Below are 26,004 nucleotides of genomic sequence, written 5' to 3'. Positions count from 1 at the left end.
TTAAATGATGTAATCTCTATCAGGAGCACTTTAACACTTAAAGCTTTATTAAGATAAAAAATATACTGAATTTCACGAGAAAATAATTTAACATAGTATCTATGAATAGATTTATGTAATTTACACTTTACATTTTATGTTCTTTTACTTTAAATTGAGGTAAGGTTGTTTCAGGAAATGATGTTTCAGGAAATGATGTCATGTTTTTTTAAAGTATTTAAGGGTTGATTTTTTGTTTGTGAATTGTCTGAAGAAGTTTACATATTTTTAGTAAACGAAAGCGCTAACATACAGTTTTTGTTTCCTAGAGTGGTGCTTTTTCCATGTTTTATTTTTTATTACTCAAAATACTTACCTGGATGTTCCCAAATTCAAAATGTTGACACTACAGCAGCTCCTTCCCATGTTGGGCAAGAAAACCTGGCTTGTTACTTTGGACCTCAAAGGGGCATACCTGCATGTCCCTATCAGACAAATTTGCAAAAGATACCTCAGATTCATAGCTGGTTCAATGCACTACCAATTCTCTGCACTGCCCTTTGGCTTATCTACTGCGCCCAGGGTCTTCACAATGTGCTTGGTGCCAGTAATTGCATTTTGCAGACAAAAAGGAATTCAAATATATCCATACCTGGACGACTGCCTGATTCAAGCAGAGAGCAAGGACATTCTTCTAAAGCATCTGGCGTTTGTAAAAAGGTTGCTAATTTGCCTAGGGTACACAGTAAACGAAAAGAAGTCAAAACTAGTGCCCTCACAAGAGATAATATTCCTGGGTACCAGCTTAAATACAACGGCACAGATGGCTTATCTCATGCCAGGCAAACAAGGACAACTGACTCAGTATTTTCAATTGATGGCAACAAAGTCCCAACTCCCTGCAAGAAAAAGTCTGCAAACCTTGGGATTCATGGCATCCTGCATACTACTAATTCCATATGCCAGACTGCATATGAGGAAATTACAATGGTACTTAAAAAGTGTTTGTTTGGACTCAACACTCTCACAGCTTGGAAACAGTAATACCACTAATTCCCTGCCTACAACAGGAGTTTTGATGGTGGGCACAGGCATGTCACCTCAACAAGGGTCAGCCTTTCACTCTTCACACAGCCAGGCAGACTTTAACAACAGATGCTTCGGATTACGCCTGGGGAGCACACATGGCAGGAAAATGTATTCAGGGCAAATGGACCACAGGCCAAATGCATCTTCACATCAATCAAAAAGAGTTGGCTGTACAAAATGCCCTTACACCTTTCAAGGACCTTCTGCATCCAGGACAATTATTATTACAAGTTCATCTGCAAGCACAATTCCTGCCAGGAAAGAAAAATACTCTGGCAGACGACTTAAGCAGAAACATCATGGATCCTCACGAGTGGAAATTTAAATCCACAAGTCTTCAGCATTATAATGCAAAAATGGGGGTGCCCGGACATAGATCTTTTTGCCTCCCCACTGAATTGCCAACTACAAAAATTCTGCACAAGGACTTATCACACACAAGCATGGAAAATGGATGCTCTTTCATTCAGCTGGAAAAGCCTAAAGGTTTATGCCTTCCCACCTCTGCCTCTACTTTCAAAGGTACTCCTAAAAGCCAGACAAGAAAATCCACAGATGATTCTGATTGCTCCAGACTGGCCACGCCAGCACTGGTACCCAATCTTAAAGAACTTAGCTCAAGGGCCACCTTGGATTTTGCCTCAAATCACACACCTACTGACTCAACAAAACAATCAGATCCTGCACAGTCAGCTCAAAACCTTAAACCTGGCAGCATGGCAGATTCATTAGCCAAACAGACATCACCTCTCTCTAGAGCTGTTATGGATGTCATTTTGGAGGCCAGGAGGCTTAGCACCAGGAAATCTTATTCAAAAAGTGGAAGAGATTCTGTGCCTGGAACCTGGCTGAAAGCCTTGACCCTCTTGTCTCTAACATTCCTCAGATACTACAATATTTGACTGAGATGCTGAACAAAGGACTATCTTTCTCATCCATTAAGATCCACGCCTCTGCCATCTTGGCTCATTACAACACAGATCCTCCTATTTTCTCTCATCCATTGCTAAAGCAGTACCTCAGAGGGGCTAAAACCATAAGACCACCCCGGAGGGCACCAACACCTACTTGGGACCTCAATTTTGTCTTGGAAAAGCTCACTTTACCTCCTTTTGAGCCAGCCAATTCAGCAGAGTTAAAATATGTAAAACTGCTCTGCTCCTGGCAATAACCTCAGCACGAAGAGTCTCAGAACTACAGGCACTAATGGCAGTGGAGCCTTTCATTATTTTTCACCAAGACAGGGTTTCTTTAAGAACAAACCCTTCTTTTATGCTTAAGGTGGTATCCAGTGTGGTTCTTAACCAAACTATTCACTTGCCAACTTTTTATCCAAATGCCCAGAATAAAGGGGAGAGACTTCTACACTCCTTGGACATATACAGGCAACTACGCTTCTACTTGGACAAAACAAAAGCTTTCAGAAAAACTGAACAATTGTTTGTATCATATGCTGCAGGATCACAGGGAAAGGCTATTTCAAAGCAGACCATTTCAAAGTGGATAGGACACTGTATCCGGTTCTGCTACACACAGCATGGGAAACCTGTACCATCTAACATTAGACCACATTCCACCAGGGCAACTGCCACTTCTACTGCCTACCTTAGAGGAGTACCTACCAAAGACATTTTGGAAGCTGCAACTTGGAGTTGAGTGCACACCTTTACCAAGCATTACCACTTGCCTCTTTATTTTAGATCCAGAGCTGGCTTTGCCACTGCAGTGCTGCAGGGCCTCATGGCCACACCAAATCCTCTATAGAACCAGCCACCCTGACTCATATTTGGGATTCAACCCAAGTGTAATGACTGCAGCAGTGAAACACGATGAACATAGTACAATTTTGTACCTACCATAAATGTAGATGTTCGAGTGTCTTCACTGCTGCAGTCCTGGTTACCCACTCGCCATCCCCTCTTTCTTAGCTGGGTCTTATCTATACCTTTCTACACTATACTACCTATGTGGTGTATCTGCTGGTTACTGAAGGTTTTGTTTTTACCTCATTGCATGTTTTGTAAGCAATATGTATTGCCTATCTTTTTGGGGGCACCTGACATCTGGGGCAAGAAAAACTGAAGAAAATGGCGTCGGCTGCTTCTTATATACCCCTGACGCACTGACGTCAGGGAGGAGGCGACAGCAACCGACACCGGACCAAGACTTTGGAACTCTGGCCAACTGCGGGACCGCCTGACGGCAGGATAACCCAAGTGTAATGACTGCAGCAGTGAAGACACTCGAACATCTACATTTATGGTAGGTACAAAACTGTACTTTTGTAGTTGTAATCTTTTTTTGGACATGGCCTTGTAAAAGATCATAGAGCATCTGTAGTAAAACCACTATGCACCACCTGCTTGTTGCACAGTGCAGTTACTTTTTTTTTTAGTTTTTCTGTAATTATTATGCTTACTTGTATAATCTTTCCTCATTTTTATTGTATTGTTAACATACTACATCAGTAGTCTGCCAAGTCTGGCTGCTTTTAGTTCAGTGTACCTTTCCCGGCAAGTAAATTAAATTATATGTAACGAATAAATTATTCATTTAAAAAATACAACCCTGGATCTCATCCATCATTGCAGTGTTCTGTTGCCAACATCCATTGAGTAACCTAAAGCAGTATAACTAGTCAGGCTGGAAGTGATTAAATTAGCTTTCTAAACTGTTGACTGTATGGCACAGTAAGGATGGGGAAGGGGCTTACTTGTATGTACTAACCTTTCCCCTGCCCCTAATGCAAGCTCTACACATTACCTAACCAAATACCCTCTTCCCAACGGGAGCACTGCACTGCACTACACTAGATTTTTGGGACACACTTCCCATATGATATACACACAGTACCAATGCTATCACCTTACACTACCATAACTGGCAAAGACACCCACCACAAATGGCAAAGCTTTCTGTATATCTTAAAGTTGTAGCATTAACACACACACACACACACACACACACACACACACACACACACACACACACACACACACACACACACACACACAGACACACACACACACACACACACACGCACCCACACCCACACTTACCATCACTCAAATCACATACTACATGTGCACACAGTAGATGACATTCTGACAGTTGATGAAATCAGCACTCGATGATGAATTCTGCCAATAAAAAAAGCAGTACACTTTTCAGCAATGGCAGCATTTGACAAAGTGAACTACTGTCACGTGTGTTTTATGAGCAGATGTACATAAACATACATTCCCATTTCATCAAAATTGAAAATTCTGCATTATATTGAATCTGAATTTGTCAAATGCTGCAAGTTGTTTAGAAGTGGTTGGTTGCATTATTTTAGCAGTGCAAGTGAATGTTTTTTTTTTCTGCTCACTTGCACTTATAACTTTCACCACGGTATGTTGTTTGCTGAAGAGCAATATATAGCGAGGTAAAGCAATTGGTCCTTTTCCTCCATGTAGTGCAGTCTCAAACTGGATATATTTAATAAAGTAGTATGGATTTGGAATGCGTACCTCTCGACTGCCCAGACTTTTATTTAATGTCCAGATTTTTACCTCATATTTTTTATCCTTTTCTCATAAAATTTGGGCTTTCTTGGCAAATGATTTAAGACTGCATTCACTAAATAATGACAGACATTTGAGTTTCAGACTTCATATCCCTCAGAAAATGCATGCCAAAGCAGTATCTGTTTACTCTAGCAACTTTTTATTTGTAATAGCAGTATTTAAAATCTGTTCTTGATTTTGGCCCTTTTTTCCTCCAATTAGTTTTGGCTTTGTCCAGAATCTTTGAGTAAAGAAGTTGAGATGTATGGTGTGGTGTGAAGTGGACCTTTTATTTTTTAGTTATTTATTTTTTACAGGCATTTGATTGATTTTATGGGTTTGATGGATGTGTGGTGTTTTGTTGTAATGAATTAGATCCATTCAGTTTTCAATGGATGTTGCATCAGTGTACTGAATACAAAGAAGAAAAGCAAGGAAGGACTTAACCATCTAAAATGTATTAATACAAACAGTAAAATGTAAATGCAAAGCTTTCAAATCAAAACAGCTCTTTCTCAGAGTTGTTTTGACTTGAAAGCTTTGCGTTTGCATTTTAAGCAATGTAGCAATGTAGCTCGGTTTAAGTAAAGTTCGACATAGACTACTATATAACCGTGTGTGTGTGTGTAATTATATATATATATATATATATATATATATATATATATATATATATGTGTGTGTGTATATATATATATATATATATATATATATATATATATATATATATATAATATACGCACGTATTTAAATTGTATGTAATGCATATGCATGATATCATCTGCTGTTACACACTCTGTAAAGGGGGTCCTTCCCACCTCAGGTCATGGGAACTTTAGGCTCATCAGTCTAATAGCCAAATTTACAAATTCATGGTATGTATTATATCTGGTTTCATAAGCTCCAGTATAAAATTATATTGATGTAGATTTTTTTCAAAGGGAGATCATGTTCATGTAATTTAGTAAACAACTTGGAGCATATTAATGAAGCTGTAGGTAGTGGCCGTGCAGTTCATGCAGCATACCTGGATCTGGTGATGGTCTTTGACATTGTTTCCCGTATTATAATTATAGTTAAGCTTAAAGCTGTAAATGCAGACCCTACTTTCCTAAGATGAATAGCAAACCGACTGATGGTTACAATCCATGTGCCTAAAGTAGTACCACCCCTTAAAGTAAAAAAAAAACAAACAAAAAAAAAAGTCTGGTGTTCCTTAAGGCTTATTATTTGGTCCCTGCTGCTCAGCATCTACTTCTTTGATCTCCAAACCGATGTCAGCAGCAATTTATAGTGTAGACAACCCCATATTCCAGACTGATACAGTTGTCAGAGATCTTGGCACCTTTCTAAATGATTCGGTGTCCTTTGACCACCACTTAGCAGCAGTGGTCTTGTTTTGCCCAAGTTAAATAAAGTTACATCACTCTGTTCAGAATATTTAAATGTATGGATATATGAGCACATCATCTGAACTCTGCTCTGATTAGACCAATTACAGAATATAATGTCCCTTTTAATACATGGCTATCCAATTATCCAGTTATATCTTACAGCTAGAAAGACCCCAGAGGTTCCCAAGTAAAAATATTACCAAATAAAGTCCCCCGGCAACAAACACAAGTTTGAAGCTCTGTCCCTATACTTCCTCTGTTGTAAAATTCTGCTTGATGATTTATGTCTGGCATTCTTTGCTGTTAAGGGCCCAGTTCTCTTAGGTTTCCTGCAAGTCCACAGAACAAATGGCACAACAAACAGACTTGAATCTCTGTCAACAAATAAGTCATGTCAGAGAGAGAATTATTACTCAGTGTTTCCCTCATCTCTGGAATAATCTTGCATTACATATAATACAGTCCTTTAGGACAAACATTGATACATGGATGGGTGGCCATACATTTGATATGGGCCTCACTTGTTTTGCCCTCCTGGAGACAGGAGGTTTGGCTACTGAGGGTTGCAGGGTTGGCAAGTTGCTTATGGCCCATTAACTGACTCTTCTTTATGAAACACACACACACACACACACACACACACACACACACACACACACACACACACACACACACACACACACACACACAATGACTCAGATGTGTGTATATATGTATTCTCCCTTTTTAATTTCTCCAAGTCTTTTGGGTTTTTATTACCATGATGGGAATTGACCCCATTTCTAATTCAAAGTACGATTAAATTTCATGAAATTGGTATTGTTTCAATTTTTGATGTCAGCCAAAAGTGCTCTTCGCAGCACCCATAATGTGCCTAGTAATGACTCATTCTGCATTTCATGGGGTGTTACATGTATTGGTGACATATCTAAATACAATTGTAGATTCTTTTTTATAAGAACCGTTGCTCCTACTACTATTGGAATTGTCTCGGTATCTTTCTTCCACATTGCTTTCATTTTTGCTTATAAATCCTGATATTTTATGACTTTGTGTCTCTCTGTATGCAAGACACTGTATTCACTATGTATAGTGATTTAAATGGTCAATGCTACTTTTGTCTTCTTTTCATGGACCAGTATATCTGGTTTTCTCACATCTGTCTTTTGAACTGTTGGTAATGGGTGATCCCACGTGATGTAGACTTTATCATTTTCTATGATGCTGTGTGGCTCATGTTTCCTGTGTTTTTCAGCTACTTCAGTAACATAATGTCTCCACAATCCCCACTGCAACATTGGCACATTATTATGCCTTTCCAGTGTACAGTCTTTCTGCCATTAGTATTTCACAACCAGCAACGAGGTGTGAGACTGTTCCAGTTCTGTTTTTACAAAACCTATATTTGTCTGTTTCTGCCACAGTGTGAAATGGACTTTGTAAACTGTGTGCGTAGCCCACTATCTTGGGGTGCCAATATTAAATCTTTCATGTTTTGGTTTGAATTCGCCTCTCCTTAACCATTCCAGTGTTTGATCTTGATCAACATGAGGTTCTTCAGATGTTTTCTGTACTTGCAACTGTATTTATGCATTTTCCATATTTCTTGCCTTCTTATCTGATCCTTCTCCTTCTCCTTATATTCTTTCTTTTGTTTTTTTGGCACATTCAGTTGCTGCCTGATTTTTGTCTGTTTCTGGTTTGATTTCCATTCCTGCTTGACGTTGATATGCTTCTGCTAAACTAAGCAGGGAAGTCATCTTAAATTTATTCTCCTCATGTTTCAAAACTTTCACTACTTTTGGGTCCTGTGAGGTCAGAAGATATGTGTGCAGTCCCACGGTTGCAGCTCTATATATGTAATCAATTTCAAGGAGGCCCATACCTCCTTTAAAATAATGGGGAATATATAATCTCAGTATGCAGTGATTTTTACAAATCATTTGGTGAACATGAAGCATCCTTCTTGTTTTCCTATCTAATCTATCCAACATGTTTTGGGGCCAGTCAGTCACTCCATAACTGTAAGTTAGGACAGGAAGAACAAATTGGTTTATAGATTGAATTTGGTTCCTAGATGTCTGCACTGTTTTCAGGATTAATTTAAGTCTTCTAAAATATTCCTTACTAAGTTTTATTCACATTTGTTCATGGTTAATTGTTGATCCTTCACCAGTTCCCAAATATTTATACACTCCCTCTTGCTCAGTTTTTATATCACATTCTTGTCCCAGACTGATGTTTTCTTGGTGCTGCAGTTTTCCTGCTTTAAAGGTTGCTTTTACAAACTTATCAAGACCAGATGACATTCTTGTGTCATCTGAAAAGTTTTGACTACATTTGTGCTTTCAGTTCCTTATCTCATGAGCTATACAATTTTAAATTATCGACAAATAGAAGATAAGTCTTTGCACTTTGTTGTTTACTAGGAGCCACAAAAACAGACAATAAAAACTATTAATCCACAAGAAACAAAGGACCGAAGCCAAGAACCACACCACCAGTAAATTTATTAAGCGCTTTCGTCCAGCAGTAAACAGGACTTCATCCGAATACAAATGAGAACACACAGCCACATTAAATACTTTCACATTCAACCTGATTGGATAATCATTAACCCTACTATCTTCTATTACAATATGACAATTTAACATTTCTAATACCCTACTCACAACCAAATCTATCTCTAAATCACACTTGTTATATAAAATAACTTGTATACACATAACAAACAAAACAAATATGTACCCAATAATTTGAAACTGTTTTAAAATCTCTCCTCAGTGCCTTTTACTTTTGCCCTACAGGAGAGCCTATAATTCAGCTCTAGCTTTTAGTTTTAAAACACTACCAATGTAACATTGATCATTTAGCCCCGGAAATACTGTGGCATTCACTCTTAATTGCCACTGCAACTCTTTAAACTCCAATAACCACCCCTCTGGTGTTGCTGTAGATGGTCAATAATTATAAACTTAAATACATGCTGTATATAAACTTCCAGATGTTTATACAATGCGTTATTCCTATCCCCTTTCTTAATACTGTACTCATGTTGATATATTCATACTCTAAACATCCTTTTGTCTTCCCCATGTAAAATGCGGGACAGTTTTGACACAGAGCCAAGTACACAACACCCTTCAAATTATAGTTGTACTTTCTTTTTAAATATATGCACCTATATCTTTCCATTTCCACATATTCAGCCTCCAATATGTTTTTGCACTGGGAGCATTGACCACATTTGGACATATTCCCACCTTTATCAGGTACTTTTTCTCTTTCCACCATATTTTTAATACACACATCTCTTTTTGTATAAAATTTTTGAGGCACATCCTACAGTTTTTACCCGTTCTGGATTTGCTTGAAAAGCACACCAATTTTTCTTAATAATAAATAGATCTAATATTATTAAAATCATCATTGTATGTCCAAATCAAGGCTGTATTAAATCATCCACTTCCATTTCCTCAACAGGTTCACGCCCTTACCCAATAAGGGAAGAAAATGTCCGCCCAATTTTTTCATTTCCACTTCTTGAAAGATATATTCCAGAAAAAAATTGCGATATCCCCTTTTTAAAAACATGTCTTTCAGATTCATTCTTTGTTGTCTAAACTCTGTGTCATCAGAGACCATTTTTGCCAACCATACCTTTTGTCCTTTTACCATGGATTTCTTTTGATGCTGGGGATGGCAACTAGTAAAGTGCAAAAGGGAGCTTGAATAGGTAGGTTTCCTATATGTATTAGATTCAAATCTGGCCCTTACCCTATTTTTAAGGATGGTTGTATCCAAATAATTAACATAATCATCAGAGGTAACCATGGTAAATTTCAAAAAACTCGTAGTACCTTGGGGATGGTTTACAAATTCGTCCAGTTTCACCCTGGTATCCATCCAAAAGATGATTGTCATCCAAAAACCTCCCATAAAATGACCATTATTCCTTGTATCCTGAATTAAGAACATAATTCAACTCCCAAAAGGCTAACACATTGTTTACAAAAATGGGGGTGCATGCTGCCCCCATAGCTATGCCCATCTTTTGTCTAAATAACTGTTGTTCAAATCCAGTGAATTTATTATCTAATACAACTTCCATTAAGGTTCTCAAGGTCAAAACTCTATCATGGTCCAGTCCAGAATGTTGGCATAAATATGAATAAAACCAATTTACTCCTTCCTCATGGGGAATGACCGAATAAAGATCGACCACATCAGTAGTTACAAAAATTAAATCTTCTGCATATAGATTCTGGGAAATTCTTGATAAAAAAAATCCTAGGAGTCCTTTAAACATGGGGTGTGTTGTGATAAAATATTCTTAGTGTAAAAATCTATATATTTTGCCATAAAGTAAGTTTTAGAGGCCCTTGCATCTACAGTCGGTCTATAAAGAAGATCAGTTAAGTCCTTATGTAACTTTGGTATACCAAATATAACTGGTGTTCTGGGATTCTTAACTTGTAAATAACTATATTCTGAGGGGGGATCTGATTATTAAGTAATAAATCTTCTAGCATAAGATCAATTTTGTGAAAGGCTATGTTCATTTCGTGGATGCTAGATTCCTCATATGTATCCATAAAAAGTATTGTAAACATCTTATTAGTGTAGTCATTTCTAGCAACTATCCCCCTTCCCCTGTTACGTTTCATAACCCTGATGTTGCTGTTCTTACACATACCATTCAATAATAATACTTCCTCCCAAGACAGATTGCTATGACCAGGACCCTTGTTGCAGTTAAATAACTTCCGAATTTCCGTTTCAGAAATTTTTTCAAAAATAGCCACAACAGGAAGTAACAGGGGGGGGGTTAAATGTACTTAATCTTTTACACATTCTGGGTACAGTCTTACCACTATTATCCTGCTCTTTGAAATAAAATGCCAAATTTAACTTTCTAGAAAATTACTTTAAATTAAGCAGAATTTCATCAGTTTTGGCTGTCAGTGCAGGGCCAAAGGTGAAAACTTTTTAAAAAAATGTCAGCACAAGAATCAGAAATATTCTCATCAGTGTAATTATACATTCTAAAATAACCACATTAAGAATAATATTGCATGTCTTAATTTACATCAATGTCCACATCATGATCTTCTATTAATTAAAATGGGCACTGCTCTGTCCCCTCCCTTCCCCCTCCATGCCCCTCCTTGATAGTAAGGTGCATTGGCTGGTGGATTGCCAGAATTGGTAACCCTCTGGTTCCTCAGTCTTTCGGACCTCCTCAGTGGGGGATGCAATAAAGGGTTAACTACTTCAGAATAGGAAAAAAGAGGGGGTAGGCAGTCCCATTTTCATATTCCCGCTAGTCTGTTACAATTTTTTTTACTTTATCTTTTAATTCAGAAATCATGCGATACACTTTTACAAATAAATTACAATACACATCTTTTATAGATTCAAACAACAGGTCAGACTGTAGGGATTTATCTAATAGTCTCATTCAATAACCCCATTTTCCTCTCATTATCCCTCATTAAAACATTTAAAAGTTCACAACCATGCTTGTTAAACATCAAGATTAACTCACGATATAATTCAGAGTCCTTCACTAACCCGAGGGGTACTACAACAGTCTTAGCCCTTTAGGAATTCTTTCAAGTCATACACATTCTCTTGTAGATATTTTCCAGCTGTAAACATCTAAATTTCATAACTGCCTCTTTCAGAGCCTTTATTTGCGTATCTGCAGTTCCAAAACTTTCCGTCATTACGGTACTGTTAAACATGCCATCTCTCACCATCCTCCATCCAGTCTTTCAAGGAGAGGTTGCCATTATAAAGGAAACCGCTCCTTTCAGCTCCATCTCTGCTTTCCATCTCTTGTATAAGAGAATCGGATTGGCTGTTACCCACTACAGGTGATCTTTGAGCTGGAGTAATTCCACTGAACGAAAAGTCAGTACCGGAACTTGGCATTTGAGAACACAGCTGCCCAGAAACATCTCTCCTAGATGTATTGCCAGAAACTTTCTGAATCAGTTGCTCACCCAAAACTGTTAAATACCCTACAGGTCTTTGCAAATCCAAAAATGAAGCTTGTAGATCTGTAGGCGAAATGCGGCTCGCTTCCTTGGCCCCATCCGTCACTCCTAGACAAACCAAGCCACATTAATAGACAATAAAAAATATTAATCCACAAACAAAGGACTGAAGCCAAGAACCACACTGCCAGTAAATTTATTAATTGCTTTTGTCCAACAGTAAACAGGACTTCATTAGAATACAAGTGAAAACACACAACCGCATTAAATACTTTCATATTCAACCTGATTGGATAATCAGTAACCCTACCGTCTTCTATTACAGTATGACAATTTAACATTTCTAATACACTAATCACAACAAAAATCTATTCCTGAATCACACTTGTTACATAAAATAACTTGTATACATAATAACAGACAAAACAAATATGTACCCAGTAATTTAAAACTGTTATAAAATCTCTCCTCAGTGCCTTTTACTTTTGTCCTGCAGGAGAGCCTATAATTCAGCTCTAGCTTTTAGTTTTAAAACACTACCAATGGAACATTGATCATTTAGCCCCAGAAATACTGTAACATTCACCCTTAATTATCACTACAACTCTTTAAACTCCAATAACTCATTAAAAGAACAACCCCTCTGATTTTGTTGTACATGGTCGATAATTATAAACTTAAAAACATGCTGTATATAAACTTCCAGATATTTATACAATGCATTATTCCTTTCCCCTTTCCTAATACGTGTACCCATGTTGATATATTCGTATTCTAAACATCCTTTTGTTTTCCCCACGTAAAATGCGGGACAGTTTTGACACAGAGCTAGGTACACAACACCCTTCAAATTACAATTGTACTTTCTTTTTAAATATATGCACCCATATCTTTCCAGTTCCACATATTCAGCCTCCAATATGTTTTTACACTGGGAGCATTGACCACATTTGGATATTTTCCCACCTTTATCGGGTACTTTTTCTCTTTCTACCATATTTTTAATACACACATCTTTTTTGTATACAATTTTTGAGGCACGTCCTACAGTTTTTACCCATTCTGGATTCACTTGAAAAACACACCAATTTTTCTCAGTAATAGATCTAATATTACTAAAGTCATTATTGGACGTCAAAATCAAGGCTCTATTAAAATCATTCACTTCCATTTCTCAACAGGTTCCCCTTCCAATGCCACAACTCTCACTCCCGTACCCAATAGGGGAACAAAATGTCCACCCAATTTTTTTCATTTCCACTTCTTGAAAGATATCTTCCAGAAAAAACTTGGGATATCCCTTTTTTAAAAACCTGTCTTTCAAAATCATGCTTTGTTGTCTAAACTCTGTGTCCTCAGAGACCATTTTTGCAGCCTTATCACTTGTCCTTTTACCAGGAATTTCTTTTGATGCTGGGGATGGCAACTAGTAAAGTGCAAAAGGGAGTTTGAATAGGTAGGTTTCCTATATATATTAGATTAAAATCTGGCCCTTACCCTATTTTTAAGGATGTCTGTATACAAGTAATTAACGTAATCATCAGAGGTAACCATGGTAAATTTCAAAAATCTAGTAGTAGGTTCTAGGCTATCTGCCCGAAGGCATTTATAAGCCTAGCCAGAATGTGTTGGCTTTCGCCGCCCCCTTAGATTAGTTCCGTGTGTCTCTGTCCAGCAGAGCCACTGAAGTGATCCCCGGGGTAAACTTTCTATTTCCCATCCACTCGCCAAGGTTTCTCTTGAAGAGTGTTAGTGAGGAGCTCTGCCTAATGTAGATTGGAATCTTGTTCCAAAGCATGGGAAGTCTCTGGGACAGGAATCTATCACCCCAGCCTATTTATTGTTGTGGTGAGGTTTAGATCCCTAGAGGGTATGGCTCGAGGGGATATGGTTTTCTTTAGGTGGAGCATGTCCATCAATTCTGGGTTGGACATGGCTTTGTATGTCAGGCAGACATCACCTCTGATTAGGCAGTATGCAACTGAGTACAGCTGGAGTTTCTTCAGTCGAGCTGCATAAGGCATCTGTTTGAGGCCAGTGATCCTCTCGGTGAGGTACTTCTGTGGTCTTTCCAGCTGTTGCAGGTGTCTTGTAAGGTACATCCCAAATGGGGTGTTGTACTCTATGATGGGTCTGATGAGTGATGAGTAGAGGGGCACAATAACCTCTTTTGATCTGGATGCGAACCCTTTTGTGATTAGGTGGGCTACATAGAAGGATTTTCTAACCACTTGAGAAATGTGATTATCAAAGGAGAGATTACTATCTACTTGGGTCCCCAGATCCCTTATTACATCTTCCGTGTTTAAGGGACTACCACCTATGTGGTAGTTTGAGGGTACTTTGCTTTTTCCAGAGGGAATGACTATGCACTTTTTGGCATTTAGCTTGAGGCCATGATTTTGACACCAGCTATCCGTCTCAGTGAGACCCTTTTGGAGGATGTCTGTGTCGGCCGGAGAGTCAATTATAGCTCCTAATTTGCAGTCGTCTGTGAATTTGGTCAGCCATAGTCCTCCTGTGCTTGCCTGTATCTCTGAGAAGTATATGACGAACAGCAGGGGTCCTAGGACTGAGCCCTGGGGAATGCCAGTTGTAACCCGTTTAGAGTCAGACCTAGCTCCCGCAACTCTCACCATGTGGGTTCTGTCCGTGAGCCAGTTGGCAATTCATCTTGTGACATAGGGGCTTATGTTCAGGCTGGTGAGCTTGTCTGTAATACTAGAATGGGGAATGGTGTCAAAGGCCTTTGCGAGGTCTCGGTAGGCTGTGTGTACCACCTTTCCCTCGTCTATAGCCTTGGTAACTGTCTCAAAGAATTCCACCAGGTTTAGGAGGCATGATCTGCCCTTAACAAAGGCAAACTAGGTAGGGTCTAATGTTTGGAGGTTCCCAATGTCTCTGCTAATGAGTTCCACGATGATGCGCTCCATAGTCTTGCAGACCAAGGTAGTCAGGCTTATAGGGCGATAGTTCCCGGGGTCTGTTATGGCTCCACCTTTGTGGAGCGGAATAACCGTTGCTGTGCACCACTCTGTGGGTACTCTCTGTGGAGAGGCTGAGTTTGAACAGTGTGTTTAGGTGAGGGATTAGTTCATCTTTGAGCTTGTGTAGGACGCAGCCTAGACACTGTCCGGTCCCATTGATGCTGTGTTTTTGGCTTTGGAGAGGGCTGTTTTAACCTGAGTATCTGTGATTTCATGGGCTCTACATTCTTCTGGTATGGTTATGGGCCCTTTTGGGGGTGAGAGGGAGGTGAAGTTTGCACTGAACCTGTCTGCCAGGATGTTGGCGATATCGATCGGTTCAGTGTATTTTGTGCCATTCTGCACTAACTCCGAGCAGTTCTGAGCATTGCCACTTAGATTCTTGACATAGCTAAAGAATGCCTTGTGGTTATCTTTGGAGTCCTTGGCAATTTTTCTTTCGAAGCTCACCTTGGATGATTTTGTGAGGGATCGTAATTTCTTGCTGATACTGATCAGGGATGTCTTCCCTTCTTGGGATTTTACTCTTTTCTGTACTAGTTTCCTCCTTCTGTTGTATAGCTTGTTTATGGCAGGGTTCCACCAGACTGGTTTCCTGTTCTTGGAGGAGTGAGTCTTGGTTTTGCTTGGGATAGCACGATCCATGCATTCTTGTAGGTGCCCATAGAATGCATTAGTAAAGGATTTTGCAGCTTGGACAGCATTATCCTTTAGCATGGGGGCTTTGAAACTTTCCACCTCGGTCTTAAGTAACGTGAAGTTTGCTTTTGAAAAGTTTTTCACAGTGGTTTCCTTGACCGGGGATGGAGGTGGAATGTGGATATCCAGAGTGATTTGTTTATGGTCATATCTAACCAGCGAGGGGTTGACCTCCGGTGTGGAACACCGGTCGCCCATGTTGGTGATGACCAGGTCCAATATGTTGTCACCTCTGGTGGGAGTGTTGACCAGTTGATCCAGGGCATTTGAGTTTATAAATTCTAGGAAATGTTGGGCAAGGTAGTTAGTACTTGAGTAGTTCTCCAAGTTAATGTTTGGGTAATTGAAATCACCCAATATTAGGGTGTTTGGTAGGACCTTTATGTTTCCCTTTGTTTCCAGAAATGCGGAATGGGGGTCCTGGGACATGGTGGGTGATCTGTAGCAAGCTACAATTTGAATTGCAGTTTTGCCCGTTGTTAGTTGCATGTGGATGATCTCTGAAGCATCGTGCTGTGCCACTAACCTGGAGGTGTGGGCATCCTTGATGAATATGGATATGCCCCCGCCTTTTGTATTTCGGTCCGGGTTCTGTGGCCGAAATGTATGGTATGAGTTGTAGCCTGGTAGTGCTGAGGTGCTCTCTGGAGCCTTAAACCAGGTTTCTGTTACTGCACAAATATCGATTTTCTCTATACTGAGGAGTGGCTCAAGTGCGTGCATTTTGAGGTTTAGACTTCTAGCATTAAGTAGCATTACCCTCAGTTTTTTGTTACTTGTGCTATTTACAGTGGTGGGGTTGTCTTTTGAGCCTTTCCTAAAGAAGGCACTAAGGGGGCAGCAAGAGCCTTGGCCAGTATTCAAAAGCCTAAGGGTGACAGGTGCAAGCATCTGTAGCAAAGCAGCGTGGCTTGTCGAGCATGTCATCCCAGGCGGACAGACACTGGATCCCCTTTGAATGACACCAGACACTTGGCCAATTGTTGAAGTTGATAATTTTTTCTTTATACTATGGTATCATTCTTGGTGAGGGCATGATGCTACTCAGGGTCAGGGTCATACCGGCCTGGACTACGTGGTCAGAGAGTTCTTCCATGTGTCTCTTCATGTAGTCCAGGGAGGTACGGCTCAGGTCATTCACACCAACATGGACAATAACAGAGTCATATTTGTACTTGTTCTGGAGTGATCTGAGTGCTTGTGTTATGTGGCGGATCCTGGCACCCAACAGGCAGCTAACAGTAACCTTCTCCTTGTTCAGCCTAGTGAGTGGGACATCAGTGTGCCTGACTATAGAGTCACCTATTACTAGTGTTGTGGGTATGTTATTTTGCCTTAAGGGCTGTGATTGCATGGCACACTGGTTTTGTGAATTATGTGTTTGGTTTGTGTTGGGGGTGGAGGTTGCTTGAATGTCTGCTTTGGAGGTCTCTGTTGCTTTTGCAGGTTTTTATTTAGAGCCTTTGAGTATGTTTTCATGTATTTATGTGTTTTTTTTTTGCCAGTGCTGGGTTTAATGGGTCTGTGTAAGACAGGTGGCGTGATGCAAGTATTTCTCTTCCCCTCTTGACTGTCTGATCCAGTCTTAGGTTGAGAGAGCTTAGCCTTCAGTTTGGCTGTGTAATTGCATCTCTCACATGTATTAGTGTTTGGTGGTAGGAGTAGAGGGTTTTCTGTGTACATGAGGCAGTTGTAACATTGCCTCAAAATGCCCAGATTCACCAGTTGGACTGGAGAGTACACCTGAAACTGCCCTTCGTACATGCCTGGATAGGTACAGTGAACTGATTGGCTGATAAGTTCGAGTAGAGAGATGTGTCCTTCTGTACAGTATAGGGGGGGTCTAGTGCTAGGGTTTATAAGTGCTTGCTATGAGTTTTGAGCAAGTGCCTGGCTGAGAAATGAATGGTTTGAGTGCTTAAGTTGAACGTTTGTCTAGTTCCAAGGGAAAAATTGAAGAGAAGACTTTGTTCAACTGGGAATAGTTATACCCTAGCTAACCGGCATGCTTAATCGGGCAAATGCTGTTTTTATAGCAGGGAAATGAAAGAGAGATTGAAATTAGCCCAAAATGGCCAATAAACTACTATTTCTGGTCTGATACCACTTCAGGGACAGATAGGCTGCTTAAAGCTCCCCTCTCTCACATGTGAACAGAGAAACAAACGTCCCTCTATCCAAGTAAGGTATTATAGGCAAACACAGAGACTTGTAACACAGCCCTGAATTCAGCACTAACCTGAAAACTGGACTATACTAGCTTAGAAAGGCGGGAAACAAGTATTTTTTTTTTTGTTTTTTTTTTTCAGAAAATAAAGCAGATACAATCAAAAAAACACTTTAAAAACACTTTAAATGTGCAGAAAAGGATACTTATTGTTCTATATCTTAGATCAGAGTTGTAGTGAATGCCCCTAGTAATAAAATAGGAAGAAACACAAATACAGTAAAAGCAGATGAATAAAGTGCAATTTTTTGTATATATAAAACAATAGGAAACGAACAAACTGATTTAAACAAGCTACACAATTAACCAGAAAAAAGCTCAAAACTGAGCTCTGTTCCAACAGTCTTCAATCAGATAAGTTCTAACTGCACACTCCTGCCACTAGGGTGTAGGGGAACCTTCTCCATAAAAGGATGGCCTGGATCAGTGCTCAAGTTATACAAACAAAGCTAGATTCAGCAGGCCTGAATCTGGTCTATGCTACAGCAACAAGACGCACCAATTTCAGAAAGAAACAGTTCAAATAAGCAGGCACAAGAAGTACCTCGGAGATAGTTTAAAAATTTGTCCAGTTTCAACCTGGTATCCATCCAAAAGATGACTGTCATCCAAAAACCTCCCATAAAATGACCAGCATTCCTTGTATCCTGAATTAAGAACATAATTCATCTCCCAAAAAGACTAACACACTGTTGGTGGAAAGAGAAAAAGTACCTGATAGAGGTGGGAAAATATCCAAATTTGGTCAATGCTGCCAGTGTACTATTGGAGGCTGAATATGTGGAACTGGAAAGATATGGGTGCATATATTTAAAAAGAAAGTACAGTTGTAATTCGAAGGGTGTTGTGTACTTGGCTCTGTGTCAAAACTGCCCCGCATTTTATGTGGGGAAGACAAAAGGATGTTTGAGTACGAATATATCAACATAGGTGTACAGTATTAGGAAAGGGGATAGGAATAATGCATTGTATAAACATCTGGAAGTTTATGAACAGCATTTTTGTAAGTTTATAATTATCGACCATGTACAGCAAAACCAGAGGGGTGGGTCTTTTAATGAGTTGTTGGAGTTTAAAGAGTTGCAGTGGCAATTAAGGGTGAATGCCGCAGTAGTTCTGGGCTAACTTATCAATGTTCCATTGGTAGTGTTTTAAAACTAAAATCTGGAACTGAATTATAGGCTCTCCTGCAGAGCAAAAGTAAAAAACATTGAGGAGAGATTTTAAAATAGTTTTCAATTATTGGGTACATATTTGCTTTATTTGTTATGTGCATACAAGTTATTTTATGTAACAAGTGTGATTTAGGGATAGATTTGGTTGTGATTAGGGTATTAGAAATGTTAAATTGTCATATTGTAATAGAAGATAGTAGGGCTACTAATTATCCAATCAGGTTGAATGTGACAGTATTTAATGTGGCTATGTGTTCTCACTTGTATTCTGATGAAGTCCTGTTAACTGTTGGACGGAAGGGCTTAATAAATTTACTGGTGGTGTGGTCCTTGGCTTCAGTCCTTTGTTTCTTGTGGATTGTTTTCTATGATAGCCATGGCCTAATCTGTTAAGTAGACAGCTTAATGGGTTAAGGGCAAGACAAAATAGCAGAGGTGACAGGGAATCACCAAGGAATATCCCCCTTTGAATTTTGATCCCTGGAATAATAATTTGTCCTTTATCATTGCTTAATTGCAATTCTTGTGGATTGTTTTCTATGATAGCCATGGCCTAATCTGTTAAGTAGACAGCTTAATGGGTTAAGGGCAAGACAAAATAGCAGAGGTGACAGGGAATCACCAAGGAATATCCCCCTTTGAATTTTGATCCCTGGAATAATAATTTGTCCTTTATCATTGCTTAATTGCAAAGTGGTCTGCCACTGTTTCACTGATCAGTGTAGGCTGTATCTTATGCATTTTAAGCATTTCTTTATCCATGAATGTGGGATACTGTCAGATGCTCTTTTATACAGTAAAGTCTCAGTTAACCAGCACCGATGAGGATTGGTAGATGCTGAATAACTGTAGTTTCTGGTTGCTTGAGACTTACTATCAGAAATAGGCCTGACTAATACTGCACCCTGTACTATACCGAACCATAAACACTGTATTGTGTTGAGTTTAATATTGAAATACATTAATTAAAAGCCTGGCTGGGGAGAAAACGGAAAGTGCAACACAATTGAATTGAATTGTTCATAATGTACTGTGTTTCTTCGATTTTTTTGCCGGTTGCTTGAGTTCTGGATAACTGAGAGTTTACTGTAGTCAATCCATGTCATGCTTAGATTCTTCCTGTTTTTACGGCCTCCATTATGACTTTATTTAGTAACAGGTGATCCTTTTTTCCATATGACTTTCTTTTATTGCCCTTTTGTTCTATTGCCGTGACTAAGTTTTCTTCTAAATGACTATAAAGTCTGTCTGCATCAATTCTGGTGTATAGTTTATGCGTAGGTGGAAGGGAAGTTATTGGTCTATAATTTTTGGGGTAGCTATATACATATAGTGTAATGTGCCTGGTCGACAGCCAGAAATGCACAGTTGTTTCTGTGAATGTGCTCAAACTGATATTTCATTGAATGTTTGCTTTGCAGTAAAAGGTAAGTGGGATGCATAATTAGGTGTATGTGGGTTTGTGAATGTGTGTGGGTTAGGGTTAGAGAAGGTGTGATTGTGAATGTTTAGGGTTAGGTTAGGGGGAGAAATTTTGTGTGTGCGTGTGCAGCTGCGCACATGCATGTTAAGTGTCTGAGCTGTCTTGTATCGTGGTAGTGTTATCAGAGGGCCTCTTTTAAAATTTAAGATGCACATTAGGTTTAGGGGCAGTGACAGGCAAAGCCTTCCTGTCCACTTTAGTAATGTGCGATAACCCTGCCCCTAACCCTACTGTGCATCTTAACTTTAAAAAAGGCCCTTTGATAACACTACCATGATACAAGACAGCTCAGACACTTAACATGCACGAGCGCAGCCACATACCACTACCACTATTCAGGGTAATTTGAGTTGAGTGTGGTCAGGTAATGGGTAGTGCACTGGAAAAAGAAATGTTTCCTTCTTCGATGTACGGAGTGTCAGTGTGTTGCTTGTACTATATAATGAATTGTCAACGTGTTGTGGTTCATGATTTGTATGTCAACCAAGTGACATGTTGACTTAATTATATAACTGTATGTATGAGGTATCTTTCATTTGTTTGAAAGTCATATGGTCAATTTTTGCTTGATTCTGTATTGCATCAGACATTTTTGGCCAGTGTATGTAGAATCAAGTGAAAATGGATTATTTGTCGGTGTTTTTGAATGTGTTTGAATATGTACATATGTATGAGTGTGTGCATGTGTTTGAATGAGTGTATGCAAATGTACGTGCTTGTGAGTGTCTGTTTGTGTATGTGGGATTTGGGTTCTGGCTGAGTTGCTGGTTCTTAGTGCAAGATTGCTAACAGTGAGATAAGGAGTTTTTCCTTGTTCTTCACTATTGTGTAATCTGGGAGTTAGTATATTTCATAAGTGGGGGGAGAGTGCCAGGGCTTTGTTTTTTTTTTAATGTTTGCTTGTGTTCCAGTGTAGTGTGCTCAATGTATTGAAATGTCAAACTAGTGATATTAAAATGCTCAGTATAGACCCTGTATGTAATATAGTTTATAAGCACACACACCCATATATGGCTGCCATGCAATTTGTCGACCACCAGCATGGCTATGTCATGTTTAAGTTTTCAGGTGCATGGATTAGTGATCACTGTTGAATTTAATTGACTTTAACAGTAAATTATTGGATTAATTGTGATCATAGTTGTGTGCTGTGAGTTGGTATATGTAATTTAGGGGTTGTGGGGGGGGGGTGGAGCTTCCCCATAAGTACTGTTTCTGTATTATTTTAGTTTAAGTTTTGTGTGTGTGTGTGTGTGTGTGTGTGTGTGTGTGTGTGTGTGTGTGTGTGTGTGTGTCTTGTAGTTTTGTATTTGAGTTGCTAGAAGCCAGTAACTTGTTTTTTGTTCCCTCTACATAGCCACCATCAGCATCCCGTAATCTATTGGCCTGTTTGTTCCTTTCTGGGTGAGAGTTGTTCCTTCCTCTTCATTTCCTGAGAGGCAAGGGCTGATCACAGAGCCATCATACTTGCAGCCATAGCCTTGCCCCCCAGTGACTGAAGTGAACACACTCATCACAGTGGAACACCCAGTTATGCCCTCTCCAGTGCATGTATGCAGGCTTTCTCCCACACACAGCAGAAGGCTGTCATTATTGGTTGGTCTGTAACCTTGTTCTTTCCTTGATAGTTTCCATCAGCAATGATCAGCAAACTTGGACTACCAATTCCTTCTCCAAGGGTGGATAAGGTGGTATCTGCCACCAACTACAACCTCCCCTGCCTCTCTGTTGCAGTGCTTGAGCTGCTAGTCTTATTCAGGTTGTGTGAAACACAATCAGGTCTAGTCAGTAACTTGTTTTGGTCATTAATTCATATTACAGTCAATTGTCAGTTGTCCGAAACTCAAGCAAACAGCACTCTCAAGCAATTGGCAAAAAAAAATAAAAAATCGAAGAAATACAGTAAGAAATACAGTACAGTATGAACAATTCAGTTTTCATGTGTTGCACTTTCTCTTTCCCCCCGCAGAAACATACCTTACATTTTGAGTTTTGAAAAGGAAGATGGGAATAAATTTCCTCTCTCCCCAACCTGAGAACATGTCAAACCAAACAAGTCAAACCGCTAAAATGGCGACACTTGCTCCACACTCACTCAGTGTGTATCAGATTGCACATTCTCACTCCGATCTCTCACACACACAATCTCTTCAGCTTTCATACATGCATTCACTCACTGTTTCTCTCTTCGATCTCTCTCACACACACAGTCACTTCAGGTTTCAAACATGCATTCACTCGCTTTTTCTCTCTCCGATCTCTCACACACTGTCTCTCTCTCTCTGCAGCTTTCATGCATCTCTCTGATCTCTCACACACAATCACTTTCGCTTTTATACATGCATTCACTCGCTGTCTCTCTCACTTCAATTAATTAAATTCCAATCCAGTCTGCGTGCCATTGAAAACCATTCTGCATGCAACGCTTTCTAGCAGAAATATAAGTTTAAAATATTATTATTCCAACCAGGCTTTTAATTACTGTATTTCAATATTAAAATCAAATCAATACAGTGTTTATGGTATGGTACGGTATAGTATAGGGTACAGTATTAGTCAGGTCTATTTTTAATAGTAACTCTCAAGCAACCAGAAACTACAGTTATCTGGCATCTACCAATCCCCGTGGGTGCCGGTAAACTGAGAGTTTACTGTATATGCTTTATGATGCAAGGTGGAGTGAGCAGTGTGCTTGGTGTGTGTGTGCATGCATGTGTGCATGCATGTGTGCGTGCGTGTGTGCGCATGTGCGTGTGTGTATGTGTGTGGGTGCGCTTGCGTGTGTGTGTGTGTGTGTTTTGTGTTTCAAATGTTACGGAAAGGTGATGTTTGAATAAAGGCACATTTTGTATGAAAGGCAACTTAAAGTAGTTTTATTGAGAGGCTATGTATTAGTAAAAAGAATGTTTACCAAACGCTTGTAATTTTAAAAACTGGGATATTGCTTGACTTAATTTATTTTTAAACTTTTAATGAAGTTAAGGACCCAGATTTCATACTGTTGATGTTTGATGAAAATGAAAATAAATGAAAAGGTTCATATGCTAATGACTTTGGAAATATGGGCAGGGAGCTTTGTAAACTGTCAAGCCCCAGGGAGTATCACCACACCAGTTGACATACCCCAGGGCGGACACCTCCCTACATACACGCCCCCATTCTTTGGTATAAATGTAAACCAAGCCACCTTTCCACTTCACATTAGCACATAGACCTTGTCTGCCACTGCTGCAGAAAACAAGTAAAGATCTAATGAATATGACCCTGTGGCTCTTGGTGTCTATTCTTTTTCCTTAGTGAACAAGATCCTTATCAACTGAGCAAGACTTCTCTTCCATGACTAACTATATGGTCACTGGTGAAGTCCTCTAAGGTTAACTTTGAGTCCAATTTGGCCATATCCACTAAGAACAATCATAAGGCCTTCTTCACATACGTCTGCAGTCTCAAAGGTAACACCCAAATCTGCTCTGAACTGGTGGTCAATAACACTACATACACAAACACTGTAGATATAGCCAACCTGCTGGCAGACCGGTTCAGAGAAAACTTCACCCCCATTCCTCCCATCAGTAAACCAGGACATCCCCAGCACCTGCCCCCCTCCCCTCATCACCAGGGAGCAGGTCTTTAATGCTGTCTCAAAGGCAAAAAATACAGTCTCCATGGGACCTGACAAGATCCCTGGCTATATCCTACGTGAACTCAGACATGAGCTGTCAGCTCCATTAGGTACCCTATTCAACCAAAGCCTGAGCACTGGCTTCTTCCCAGCCCATTGGAGGATAGCCACTGTCATCCCTCTACACAAAGGTGGAGCGTCCGCTGACCCAGGCAATTATAGGCCCATCAGCCTAAGTAGCCTGATCTGGAAGGCAATGGAATGCATTATCGTGGACCTTATAAACAAGGACATTGGCAACCTCCAAATGCTTGACCCCACACAGTTTGGTTTTGTCAAAAGGGGATCATGCCTGTTAAACTTGGTCGACTTCTTCGAAACAGTCACCAAAGAGATGGACGAGGGGAAGACTGTGCACACCGCGTACCTTGACCTAGCCAAAGCCTTCGACACTATTCCCCACGCGAGCATAATAGATGAACTCTCCCAGCCAGGCATCAACCCATGTGTTACCAGATAGGTAGCTAACTGGCTCACTCATCGAACTCACTCAGTCAAAATAGGGGAAGCCCCATCTAGTAGTAGACCCATAATGAGCGGTGTACCACAAGGATCGGTCTTGGGGCCTCTACTGTTTGGGATATACTTTTCTGAGGTGCAAGCCAAAACCAGTGGTCTGTGACTGACCAAGTTTGCAGATGACTGCAAGCTGGGTGCTGTCTTAAATTCCCCTAGTGATGTGAACATCCTCCAAGAAGGCCTTACCCAAACTAATGACTGGTACCAGAAGCATGGCCTCAAACTGAATGCCAAGAAATGCATCATTATCCCCTTTGGGGAAAATGACAACCCCACTAGTTGTCTCATTAATAACAATGTACTAAACGTGCAATCAGTTGTGAGGGACTTGGGCACCTAGGTTGATAGCAACCTGACTTATGACCACCACGTTGCCTCCATTCTACGGAAGGCTTTTTACATGGCCCACCCCATAAGTAAGGGTATTTCATCCAGGATCAAGGAGGTCATAACATCCCTGTACTCCTCCCTTATCAGACCCATTATCGAGTACAGTGCCCTCTGCTGCATGTACCTTGCCAACCACATGCAGCACCTGGAGAGAACACTGAGGTTCCTTAACAGAAAAATCTAGGGTCTCAAACACCTATCCTATACACAAGGCTCAGTCCTGGGACCTCTCTTGTTCGGTATATATTTCTCGGAGGTACAGGCCAACACGGAAGGACTGTGGCTGACCAAGTTTGCAGATGACTGCAAACTGGGCGCCATGATTGACTCTCCAGCCGACACAAGCATCCTCCAAAAGGGCCTCATAGAAACAGACAACTGGTGCCAGAGCCATGGCCTCAAGCTAAATGCCAAAAAGTGTATAGTCATCCCCTTTGGCAAAAACAAAGTGCCCACAAATTACCACATAGGTGGAAATCCATTAAGTACAGAAGAAGTAATTAGAGACCTGGGGACCCAAGTTGATAGCAATCTCTCATTTGACAACCACGTGGCCAAAGTGGTTAGAAAAACATTTTATATAGCCCACCTAATCATGAAGGGATTCACATCTAGATCAGGGGAGGTCATCGTGCCTCTTTACTCATCCCTCATCAGGCCCATAATTGAGTACAATGCCCCTTTTGGGATGTACCTTACCAGACACCTGCAGCAACTGGAAAGACCCCAAAAGTACCTCACCAAGAGGATCAAAGGGCTCAAACAGATGCCATATGCTGCCCGTTAAAGAAACTCCAGCTCTACTCAGTGGCATACCGCCTGTTCAGAGG

At 40.1% G+C, this 26,004-nt stretch overlaps 1 protein-coding gene across 1 annotated transcript in view; it reads left to right on the top strand.

Annotated features, from left to right (window-relative positions):
- The window catches only part of ATP6V0A1 (ATPase H+ transporting V0 subunit a1), a 1,075,307-nt gene that overhangs the window by 394,471 nt on the left and 654,832 nt on the right, over positions 1-26,004 (top strand). The window lies entirely within an intron of this gene.

The sequence above is a fragment of the Protopterus annectens genome, chromosome 13.part0 (genome assembly GCF_019279795.1).
Source record: "Protopterus annectens isolate FY-2018-M chromosome 13.part0, PAN1.0, whole genome shotgun sequence".
NCBI lineage: Eukaryota > Metazoa > Chordata > Ceratodontiformes > Protopteridae > Protopterus > Protopterus annectens.
Note: the sequence above shows the minus strand (reverse complement) of the source record. Positions and strands in the feature narration are given on the sequence as shown.